Below are 12,778 nucleotides of genomic sequence, written 5' to 3' on the forward strand. Positions count from 1 at the left end.
TAGGTCAACATAAGACATATTTAGTAAATTTCTTTGTAAAATGTTCGACTTATAATTATTAAAAAAAAAATTCAAATTGTAACTATATGCATGTAGGATTGTTTATTAGCGAACAAAGTTTTATCTTCTGGTCAGCTTTTTATAGTTTTCTATATTTCACACTTTTTAAATAATGTTTTTGACTTGAGTTTTTGTCCATTTTGAACAGTTTTATTGTTGCACAAAGTACTTGTTTGCAAGAATGATTGATGAAAGAAAACACTGTAATATTTTTACTAACTCCTGCAGATCTAATTTAAGAGTGTAAATAACCATAAGTGTTTTTTTATTACGGCAAATCTGAATGTGTTTTAATTTGCAGTAATTTTGACTTCTGATTACAGTTGTATGCTTTTCATTTTTGATTTTGATCTTCAAAGAGAATTAGAGGAGTTAAAATAAAATTAAAATGTGTAAGGAGAAAACTACTTGCCAATAGTTTTACTGCAAAAGTGAGAATCAAATGTCACCAATTTCAAATTAAATTAATTAAAAATAAAAAACCCTCTATTAAAGAAACAAACAGCACGTTGGGATTAAAGGAAAAATTTTGACTTTTCAAACTCAGGAAATTTCTAGAAGTCTAAAATTTTTGGTTGCCATGTTTCTTCTAGAATTTTAAAAACAAAATTAATCTCAAAGTTTTTTTTAGTTTTTTTTATCTACATTGGTCCTAAGATAATTTTGTAACAAAGTGTAGTTATAATGTAACAGTTGTTAGTGGAAACAACCTAAATTTAACTCTGTTTTCTTTCTGATCACTGTGAATATACCTTCTAAACTTTGATGTACAAATAATATTTACTAAATTTAAATTGAAAATCAAATTATTAACTACAGTATATTGTCATTTTAATACTTGATAAATGAGCCCAGAAAAATGGATGCTAAACAGCAAACATCTAACTTAGGTTGTTTCAATATATAAATTCCACAAAAATTAATACTTAATTTGTTGTTTTCATATTACAAACAATACAGAGTCATTCCTTCACATATGGAAACCATTTTTGTATAAATTAAAAAAAAATACAAATGATCATTTTAACAAAGTAACTTTGAAGGAATAATATTTGACTTTAATAATAATAAAATCCATCCTACTAATTATTATGAGTTATTTTTCAAAATCAGGTATTTTCTGCCAATATTTTTTTAATTCCTCTTTGATTAATTGCGACACCTCCAGGCGCTGCAACCATCTTCTGATGTCTATTTATTTCTCATTTTGTACTATTTATTTCTTTATCTTTGCATATTATGTATATACACATAACCTGCATCTTAACTCGAGTCGAGCAAATCTCAATCTCGTTGTAATCTGTTGATGACAATGACAAATAAATCTTATCTTATCTGAAACGCCCCATTCAGATGAAACCAAGCTTTTATTTTGAATCTAAGTTCCTTTTCCGGTACCTGCGGCGTCTATCTCCAGCGACTTGACATTGGTGAGGTTTGAGGACGTTTCCAGAAGTTTTTTTTTTTTTTCATTGGCAGGAGCTGATGCTGCTGAGCAGAGAGACAAACATCTGATTCACTCTGACTCATCATTTAAAAAACGCTTTCTGTTTTCTACTCACACCACTTTAAACAGGCAGCTTCACAACAGTAGCAGTGAAACTCTGTATCCTGTGAGCAAATATTGAGAATATCATCTTTCAAACAGTGAAAATGTGCAATGTTTATTCATATATTTGGCATGTAACACAAATAAAAAGAGCTTTGCTGGTAATTCACAAATATAATGCAGTTTTACAATGTTAGAATTTAACATAACAGGGGATGTTTTTCTACTCAAATATATTAGAAAAAATCTTAACAATTAAGGGAAATGCATCAGAGGAAGAAGAAATCTGTTAAAAATGGATACAAATTAATTTTAACTTGAAAATTACATTTAGCAAAAACACATTTTTGTATTAAAACATACTTTTTATTAGTTTGCTATAATATTAAAATCCTAAATGTTATGTTTTTGTTGGTAATAAGCAGAAAATCATCATAAATAACAGAAATAAAGTTTTAAAAACAACATCTTGTTTAATTTAACCATATACTGTATTTCACTCACTGAACTGAGTTACTAAAATATGTTCAAAATGTTTTCCCAGGCAGATGTCATGCTGTGATTTTCTGTTTTAGGCAAGCAGGTAAACGCACCCAAAAATAATTTAAATGTACAGAAACATATTAGAATGGAAGCCAGAAAAGAAAAAAAATATATTCACTTCAGTAACAAGAATATTTTTTAAAAGCTAACTGTGAAGTAAGCAAACGACTCACAGGAAATGACATAAATATGTTTAAATAGTTGCTCTATAACTGATCGAAAATATTTAAACCTACCTATTGTTAATTGTGGCACATCTGTTCACAGACTCCTGAAAACAACGCGAAAAGAAGAAGGAGCTAATAATAATAATTAAAGTACTTTGACACCTATTTTCAAATGTCTCTGGAAGATTTTAATAGTTTAGGACAAAATAAATGGAAGCAACAATGTGTTAAAATACTAAATAGAGGCACATTTCTACCAGCTGATTAGTAGTTGCTGTAGCTGTCGCTTTAAGGAGGAATAAAATCCTTTAATTCAGATCACCACCACATTCAGGCTGTGTCATCCCACAGGCTGGACTTTCCTGTAAATAACACACCAGTACGGGATTAACACACACAGATAACAAAGCAACACATTGTTTCACAATGTGTCAGCTGCAGTCATGTTTCTGCAGGGCTGGGATCTGTGGTTTAGAAGCTCAATGCCACGAATCCATGATTGTATATTTAAGCTTTAATGCGGATTCTGCATAACATGTGTAACGCTTGTGTGCTCATCTCAGATCCACTCAGGTTCACTGGATTTATTCGAACAAATGAGGAACTCAAGTTGGTGGTTTCTGCCCCCTATAAATTAAATAAAACATAATAAATAACCCTAAACAAACTACAAAGCAGTAGCTCCAATGAGCAGTTAGCAGCAGTTAACGGTAACAGCAGTTAGCATTTGTAACTGCGAAATGAACAACATTAATAATAATAACAGTTTAAAACGTAAACAAAACATAGCAAAAAGTGAATCATGAAACACGGTATATAATTAAATTGGTCTAAAATATATGTTAAAGTATAATATTCGTAAAGAAAACTCAGACCTATAGCACAGTTACAGGACGGCAAAAGGGGGGCGGAGCTGTCGGTTACTGGTTGCTATGGTAACCACCAACCGTCAAGAGCAGCGTAACGGAACGTAAAACACCAAGAAATGTTTGTAGAAACAACTTCTTGACTTAACAAAATAAATTCAAAGACTAAATAGACAAAGTTTGACAAACTTCACATCAATAATATTGTTAAAATAAAACCCTATTACACATATATGCATTTAATTTATCTATTGGGTCAATGAAGTAGTTTTGAATTTGAATTTTGTTGTTCTGTGAGGTAGCATGTTTATTTATTTATTTATTTTTGGTTTACCCATCTTTTAAAAGGCAAAAAGTAAGAAAAATAGGAATACAACAAAGTTAAAATCCAATAAACTGTAGATCCTGGAATACTACGGAAGAAGATTAGGGCCAAAAAAGGAATAAAAGGCAGATTTTTTTTTTTCAGTGTCCCTAATCCTCCGCAGTGGAATACGCCTGACTGAAATTTATTTAGGAGTATAATAGATGTTTCACTTGTAAGAAATGTTTTAAAAAACTTGGATAATTTTCCTTCTGCTTTATAATTATGTTCTACTCCATGTTGGCTGTCACGTAAAATACCCCAAAAATCCATTGAGGTTTGTGGTTGTAACTTGAAAATATGTGAAAAAGTTCAAGTGTTTGAAAGGAAGTTTCCCTTATTTGACAAATGCATTTATGGAGATATCCTTCCACACAAAAGATTGTTTATTTCACCTATTGTTACACAATAGAAAATAAAATTATGTAATGCTAAATGTTGGAAAACAAATGTCTTTGCTCATGGACTAAAAGCACAGCAATTACAAGACACAAAGTCCTTTTTTAGGCAGACTTAACCCATCATATTTGTCCTTCTTGATGATCTAATTTTTTTTAAGCACTGTTTACATGCAAGTGTGTCCTAAAGCTGCAACAGTGGCTGTGTGTTGTTTCTAAGAACATGCTACATGAGTCAGTGTTGCTCATATTTTCCGACTGTAGAATGAGCCAAATGCACGTAGTTAATAGAGAAGCGGTTAAGGAAAATGTTATTATACGAGCTGCTTGTAAAGTGAAATATCTGTGCGAAAAGAACCGTTTCTTTGGCATTAACGCTGTTGTTTTGCCACAAATGCTCTGCAGAAGTGGATCATTATCTGTTTGTTATACTTGCTCCCATTTAATGTTTTTGCAGAGAAATGTACAACCGAACAAAGTTGTAGATTTGATCACAAATGTAGGGTAAAAAAAAATTATGTTTAAAATGTTTGGCAGCGCTATACACAACTTTACCACCAGGTGGCAGAAAATCCATTGTTGAAATTTCTTATTTTAACATATTTAATGTTCATATTTCCTCTCACTGTCATTTCGGTGTATTCAGACAAGTAATACATACTCATACTGAGTTTTTATTTCTAATTTGATCTGTTGCTTTAATATGTAATTTTAGCTAGGCTGAAATCAAAGAAATGTATTTTCTCACATATACATTTAACTAACTGACTTAAACCTTGCACTGAAAGCATACCAAATTATTTTTTTTGATTAACTTGGTGTGTCAAAGTTGAATATGTATTTTTTTATTTGTGTTTTATGTTTTATAGCTATATTAATTAAAAAAAAAAACAGACATCAGGTTATAATCAGTCTGATGTTCAGTTTTTGTTGAAATAAATGGTGTTGCAGTTAAAGCTGGATGTCAGTGTTGGCGTCTCTTTATGTTTCTTTTTGTTTGGCTAGATGAAGAGTGTGTGGAAATGTTTGGGTTGCGATCACAACAGATCACTTGCTTTCTGTTTTTAGTCCAATGTTAATGACTCACCCGTTCAGCTTGTGGTTGTTTGTGACAACATTGAGCTCCACTTCATGTTTGCTTATGAGGTCGAGATGTGTTTAAGAATTAAGATCCATGTGACTTTCACCACAATTCAGTGATATTTTTGACAGGTTTTGCTCGTGTTTTTACACAAATATAGCTTTTGTTCTAGCACTTTCTGAGTCTGTTCGCGCGAAATGTTTGCATACTTATTTTTAATGTTGAGATACTCAATTTAGTTGTAAAATAATGAAATAATTTCTGCAGAATGCAGGTTCTACTTCGCTCTTCTTGCAGCTCCTGCAGACTAATTCTATTTCAAGCTGTTCAAAAATCCTATATTTTTTGGGCTTTATTACACTTTCCTCCAGTTTACAATGTGGTAAAAGGTGTTTAAAAATACAGAAAATAAAGAATGCTTGAATTGAAAACAAACAAATGAAATCTCCATCACAGTGGTTTCAATATTTGTTCAGTTTTATGCCTTAAAGGACAAATTGTGCTTTTTTTTTTTTTTTTTTTTTTTACAAAATGGCACAACTAGCTAAAACACACTGCTAAAACTCTTACCAAGTGGTTTTGGATTAGTTTCTAATGCAAAAATCTTAGTACAGTTTAAAAAAAGATAAAACATACTTTTAAACAAGAAACAGAAAATGATAAGTAAATAATTCCTTAATATTGATAAAAAACAAAAATACTAGTTATTACAATTTGCCAGTTGAACATATTTACTTACTTAAAACAAGCATGCTGAAAAATTACTTATAAGTTGGTTTTATCAGTTAGCAGCAGTTAACGTGTAAAATTAAACACAGCTAAAATGGACAACATTAATAATAACAGTTAAAAACATATACAAAACATAGCAAAATTACTCATGAAACGCTGTATATCATTAAATTCGTCTACAATATATGATGTAAATATAAAATGTAATATTTGTAAAGAAACCCCAGAGTTGATCCTAATACGCAGCGCAGGTACAAACAGCAACAGAAAAAAAGGGGGCGGAGCTGTCGGTCCTCCATGGGCTGCCACCTTATCGTGGTGGAGGGGTTTGAGTGCCCCAATGATCCTAGGAGCTATTCTGTCTGGGGCTTCATGCCCCTGGTAGGGTCACCCAAGGCAGACAGGTCCTAGGTGAGGGACCAGACAAAGTGCAGCCCGAAGACCCCAATGATGAAAGAAAACCTTGGACTTGGTGTTCCCTCGCCCGGACGCGGGTCACCGGGGCCCCACTCTGGAGCCAGGCCTGGAGGGGGGGCACGATGGCGAGCGTCTGGTGGCCGGGCTTTTACCCATGGAGCCCGGCCGGGCTCAGCCCGAAGAGGAAACATGGGCCCCCCCTCCCATGGGCCCACCACCCGTGGGAGGGGCCAAAGGGGTCGGGTGCACTGTGTGATGGGTGGCGGCCAAGGGAGGGGACCCTGGCGGTCCGATCCTCGGTTGCAGAAACTGGCTCTTGGGACGTGGAATGTCACCTCTCTGGTAGGGAAGGAGCCGGAGCTAGTGCGTGAGGTCGAGAGGTTCCGGCTAGAAATAGTCGGTCTCACCTCGACGCATGGCTCTGGTTCTGGAACCAGTCTCCTTGAGAGGGGCTGGACATACTTCCACTCTGGAGTTGCCCAGGGAGAGAGACGTCGGGCAGGAGTGGGCATACTTGTTGCTCCCCATCTCGGCGCCTGTACGTTGGGGTTTACCCCGGTGAACGAGAGGGTAGCATCCCTCCGCCTACGGGTGGGGGGACGGGTTCTGACTGTCGTTTGTGCTTACGGGCCGAACGACAGTTCAGATTACCCACCCTTTTTGGAGTCCTTAGAGGGGGTACTGGAGAGTGCTCCTCCTGGGGACTCCCTTGTTCTGCTGGGGGACTTCAACGCTCACGTGGGCAACGACAGTGAGACCTGGAGGGGCGTGGTTGGGAGGAATGGCCCACCCGACCTGAACTCGAGCGGTGTTCTGTTGCTGGACTTCTGTGCTCGCCATGGATTGTCCATAACGAACACCATGTTCAAGCATAAGGGTGTCCATATGTGCACTTGGCACCAGGACACCCTAGGCCGCAGTTCGATGATCGACTTTGTCATCGTTTCATCGGATCTGCGGCCGTATGTCTTGGACACTCGGGTGAAGAGAGGTGCGGAGCTGTCCACTGACCACTACCTGGTGGTGAGTTGGCTCCGGTGGTGGGGGCGAAAGCCGGTCAGACCTGGCAGGCCCAAACGTGTTGTGAGGGTCTGCTGGGAACGTCTGGCGGAATCCCCTGTGAGACGGAGCTTTAACTCCCATCTCCGGCAAAACTTCGAACACGTCCCGGGGGAGGTGGGGGACATGGAGTCTGAGTGGACCGTGTTCCGTGCCTCCATTGTCGAGGCGGCCGATCGGAGCTGTGGCCGCAAGGTTGTCGGTGCCTGTCGCGGCGGCAACCCTCGAACCCGTTGGTGGACACCTTCGGTGAGGGATGCCGTCAGGCTGAAGAAGGAGTCCTATCGAGCCTTTTTGGCCTGTGGGACTCCGGAAGCAGCTGATGGGTACCGGCGGGCGAAGCGGCATGCGGCTCGGGCGGTTGCTGAGGCAAAAACTCGGGCGTGGGAGGAGTTTGGAGAGGCCATGGAGAAAGACTTCCGCACGGCTTCGAGGCGATTCTGGTCCGCCATCCGGCGTCTCAGGGGGGGGAAGCGGTGCAGCACCAACACTGTTTATAGTGGGGATGGTGTGCTGCTGACCTCTACTCGGGACGTTGTGGGCCGGTGGGCAGAGTACTTCGAAGACCTCCTCAATCCCACCAACATGCCTTCCACTGAGGAAGCAGAGCCTGGGGACTCTGGGTTGGGCTCTCCAATCTCTGGGGGCGAGGTCGCCGAGGTGGTTAAAAAGCTCCTCGGTGGCAAGGCCCCGGGGGTGGATGAGATCCGCCCGGAGTTCCTTAAGGCTCTGGATGTTGTAGGGTTGTGTTGGTTGACGCGACTCTGCAATATCGCATGGACATCGGGGGCAGTTCCCCTGGACTGGCAGACTGGGGTGGTGGTCCCCCTGTTCAAAAAGGGGGACCGGAGGGTGTGCTCCAATTATAGAGGGGTCACACTCTTAAGCCTCCCTGGCAAGGTCTATTCAGGGGTCCTGGAGAGGAGGGTCCGTCGGATAGTCGAACCTCGGATTCAGGAAGAGCAGTGTGGTTTTCGTCCTGGTCGTGGAACACTGGACCAGCTCTACACCCTCAGCAGGGTCCTGGAGGGTGCATGGGAGTTCGCCCAACCAGTCTACATGTGTTTTGTGGACTTGGAGAAGGCGTTCGACCGTGTCCCTCGGGGAGCCCTGTGGGGGGTTCTCCGGGAGTATGGGGTACCGGGCCCTTTGATACGGGCTGTCAGGTCCCTGTATGACCGGTGTCAGAGTCTGGTCCGCATTGCCGGCAGTAAGTCGGACTCGTTTCCGGTGAGAGTTGGACTCCGCCAGGGCTGCCCTTTGTCACCGATTCTGTTCATCACTTTCATGGACAGAATTTCTAGGCGCAGCCAAGGTGTTGAGAGGATCCGATTTGGTGGCCTTAGGATCTCATCTCTACTTTTCGCAGACGATGTGGTCCTTTTGGCTTCATCAGATCGTGATCTGCAGCTCTCGCTGGATCGGTTCGCAGCCGAGTGTGAAGCGGCCGGGATGGGGATCAGTGCCTCCAAATCCGAGGCCATGGTCTTGAGCCGGAAAAGGGTAGAGTGCCTTCTCCGGGTCAGGGGGGGTGTCCTGCCCCAAGTGGAGGAGTTTAAGTATCTCGGGATCTTGTTCACGAATGGGGGAAGAAGGGAGCGGGAGATCGACAGGCGGATTGGCGCAGCGTCTGCTGTCAAGCGGGCGCTGTACCGGTCCGTCGTGGTGAAGAGAGAGCTGAGCCAAAAAGCGAAGCTCTCGATTTACCGGTCGATCTACGTTCCCACCCTCATCTATGGCCATGAGCTTTGGGTCATGACCGAAAGAACGAGATCGCGGATACAAGCGGCCGAAATGGGTTTTCTCCGTAGGGTGGCTGGGCTCTCCCTTAGAGATAGGGTGAGAAGCTCAGTCATCCGGGAGGGACTCAGAGTAGAGCCGCTGCTCCTTCACATCGAGAGGAGCCAGTTGAGGTGGCTTGGGCATCTGGTCAGGATGCCTCCTGGACGCCTCCCTGGTGAGGTGTTCCGGGCACGTCCCACCGGGAGGAGGCCCCGGGGAAGACCCAGGACACGCTGGAGGGACTATGTCTCTCGGCTGGCCTGGGAACGCCTCGGGATTCCCCCGGAGGAGCTAGAAGAAGTGGCTGGGGAGAGGGAAGTCTGGGCCTCCCTTCTGAAGCTGCTACCCCCGCGACCCGACCTCGGATAAGCGGAAGAAGATGGATGGATGGATGGATGGAGCTGTCGGTTACTGGTTGCTATGGTAACCACCAACCGTCAAGAGCAGCGCAACAGAACTTAAAACACCAATAAACGTCTTTATTGAATTTAAAGAATAAATAAACAAATTTGGACAAACTTCACATCTATAATATTGTTCAAAGAAAACTCCGTCACACCTGTAGTACATATCAACATTTTTACTGGGAGGTTTAATGTAGCTATACGAAATGATTTGTTTAATTCTGTTTTGGTGCATTTGTTCTTTATTCTTTATTTACAGCATCATTATCTATTTTTTTGTAATTTTTTTTCTTACCTGAGCACACTCAATTACATACAAATCACACATGAAGGACATATGCAGTTTATTTTTTCTAATCTCAAGAAAAATGTATGTTCAGAAGTCTAATATATGAATTTCTGGATGTTTGGGTTTGAGGTTACTATAATAATACTATCCCAAATTATTATATTAGTCATTGTAAGTTGAGGCTACGTCATAATTTTCGCAAACTCGTCATTCACACCAATAGATGTGTAAATAAATGGAAAAGTATTTGTTGTTCAGCAACAGCTAATTGCAACCAAGGTAATTGTCTATTCAGTGAGTGAAAGTTTGTGTTGTTTCACCTAAAAATGTTGCTGTTATCACTGTTAGACATGAAAAAACTTGGTTTGTTTGCTTGCAACACAAAATAGCATCAAAGCTTTCCAGTCCAAGCACAACTGAGGCTCACAGATTCAGACATTTCAGAGGGATTCTGGGATCAATTTGAATGAAATCTGTGTCACTTCGGGAATGCAGATCTATTAGTCTGCTGGAATGTGTGCAAACAAAGCAGCTCCAGCAACTTCAAGTTGTAATCAAAAGCTAGAGGCTTTATAATTAAAGCCAGGCAGAGAAATGTTGGTCATTAAATTCCCTCATGGATTCCCAGTTTTTAGAAACTCAACTCAAAACGGTTGTGCTTATTTAACAAAGCAAAGCAAAAGAGGTCAGAGAGTTTAATTACTCTGATTACACAAAGTCCTTACATTACTGTATTTACCTGAGGACACTGGTGAATTATGTGCAGCACATTTCTGCTGCAGTAAAAAGTTTGTTTGAATTGTGTTGAATTGTACCGTTTAATTTGTCTACAGGGATTTTTTGTCTCTCAGGATGCTTATGTTTTAGTTTATAAAGAAGTTAATAAATTGGATGTTAATTATTAGAGCATAAACAATGCAGCTCCACATTTTATTAATCAAAATGTGTTAAAAAATGTCTAAATGACAAAAAAAAATACTTTATGCTAACAATTTCAGTGATGCCACATTTGCACCGAACTCAGAAAATAAAAAAAAAGTTGATAATTTTAGACTTTTGAAACTTTCACAAATATATTTTAGTGATGTTTGATCACAACACAAATGTTGTTCCTAAAGAAATACTCCAATTTTATTTAGTTTTTTGTGACCATTCAATAAATAAAAACTTTTGAAATGGAAAACTTTAAGAGTACAATGTAAGAAACGATCCTAATCAGATTTTAAGTTGTGCTGGAGAAAAGTGGGATTTCTTTATTTTGTTTTTAACAAACTTGAAGAAAACATTTCCAAAATATTTCATTGATTTAAAGTCGCCAGACGAACCGTAAAGCTGCTTCATCAGCCGTTCGGCCGGGTAGTTGGGTAGGAACTAGTTACGTTTACTCAATTACATTTACTTGAATAACTTTTTTTTTCTACACCTACAGTAGAAAAAAACACTTTAATGTGTTTTTCACTTGAGTAATTTTATTGTGAAGTATCTCTACTTGTCCTTGAGGAAAAGTTCTGGATTTTCTACCCACTAAGTGAAAAACAAACATGTTTTAACCAAAAATTCACCAGACACAGACACACCTGCAGTTTTTTTGTTAAAGTTTCATATTGAAAGAAAATAATTTTGAAAAATTTTCTCTTGTCTGATTTTGGTATTATTTGTTACTGATATGAATTATTGTCATTTTGGTCCTTAAAATACCAAATTTTCCACCAAACTTTATATTTGTTCATGCGTCAGTACAAGCATAACAATTTGTATGCTCATCACTGAGGTCATATTTTTTCTATATTTCCCATTAGATATTTAACTTTTTCAAGATGGCCACCGTTTTTGAGCGTTTTAAACCAATTATCTCCATATAATATAAACATTTTAATGGTTTTATGTCACACCATATGTCATCCAATACATGAAACTTTAAAGTTGTATAGCAAAAATCTTTATAAAATAAAGAAATTTACGGACAACCCTGAGAATCTTTACTCAAATCATTAACATTTTGGTTCTTAAAATATCAAAATTTCCACTTAACTTTATATTTTGGCCTGTTTGATGATGTAATTTTTAAATACTAAGTCATTGATAATTTGATCAGTTACTCAGTACTTGAGTAATAAACTTTTTAACCAAATACTTTTTTATTCCTGGACAACTAGGTTTTGCTTTTACTTGAGTAGAAATATGTACAAGTATCGCTACTCTTACTTGAGTAAAATGTCTGGATTTTCTACCCGCTGAATGAAAACCAAACATGTTTTAACCAAATATCCACCAGGCACAAGCCGGCAGTTTTTGTTAAAGTTTCATAAGTTTTTTTAATGACAGAAACCAATTTAGAAACATATTCTTTTGCCTGATTTTATTTTTTGTTACTTTTTGACATTTTGGTCCTTAAAATACCAAAATTTCCACTTGCTTTTATAATTTATATTATATTATATTATCGAACTCTTTCGATCAGTTAGTTATGGAGTAGTGTTACTCTTTTTGGGTTCTCCACCCACCTCTGATTTTGTGTTTAACAAACTGGAAGAAAACATTTTTGTTTCACTGACGTATTGCAGCAAAAGGGAGAGTAAGAAAGAAATGAGTGGAAGTGAGAAGCGGCCAGGCGGCCGGCGAAGCTGCTTCGTCAGCCGCCTGGCCGGATGTGAGCGTACATCGGCGCGGGAATAACACCTGCCGCTATTCCAACACGCCGGGAGCGGAGGCAACCTGAGAAGAGTGGTACCATGCAGGGATAATCGCTTAGACATGTGTCACCCTGTGTGTGTGTGTGTGTGGGGATGGGTGTGTGTGTGTGTGTGTGTGTTCACAGAAGCCCTTTTTTTCCATCACAGAGGCCAAGGCAGCTGGTTTTCAAGGTGCTCACCCTGCAACATTTGTTAGCAATTAGCCTCGGCCACAAACCTGACTTTCAACAAAACACATGGACCCTCCCTGTTTTCCTCCCACTCCCATTCTTTCACCCTGTCCCCTTTCTGCTCCCTCCCTTCTTCTCTTCCTTTGTTCCCCTCCCACATTTCTCTCTCTCTCTGCTCACTCCTTGTTTCTATTAAACTACTCT

This window comes from Xiphophorus couchianus, chromosome 15 (assembly GCF_001444195.1).
Source record: "Xiphophorus couchianus chromosome 15, X_couchianus-1.0, whole genome shotgun sequence".
Lineage (NCBI taxonomy): Eukaryota > Metazoa > Chordata > Actinopteri > Cyprinodontiformes > Poeciliidae > Xiphophorus > Xiphophorus couchianus.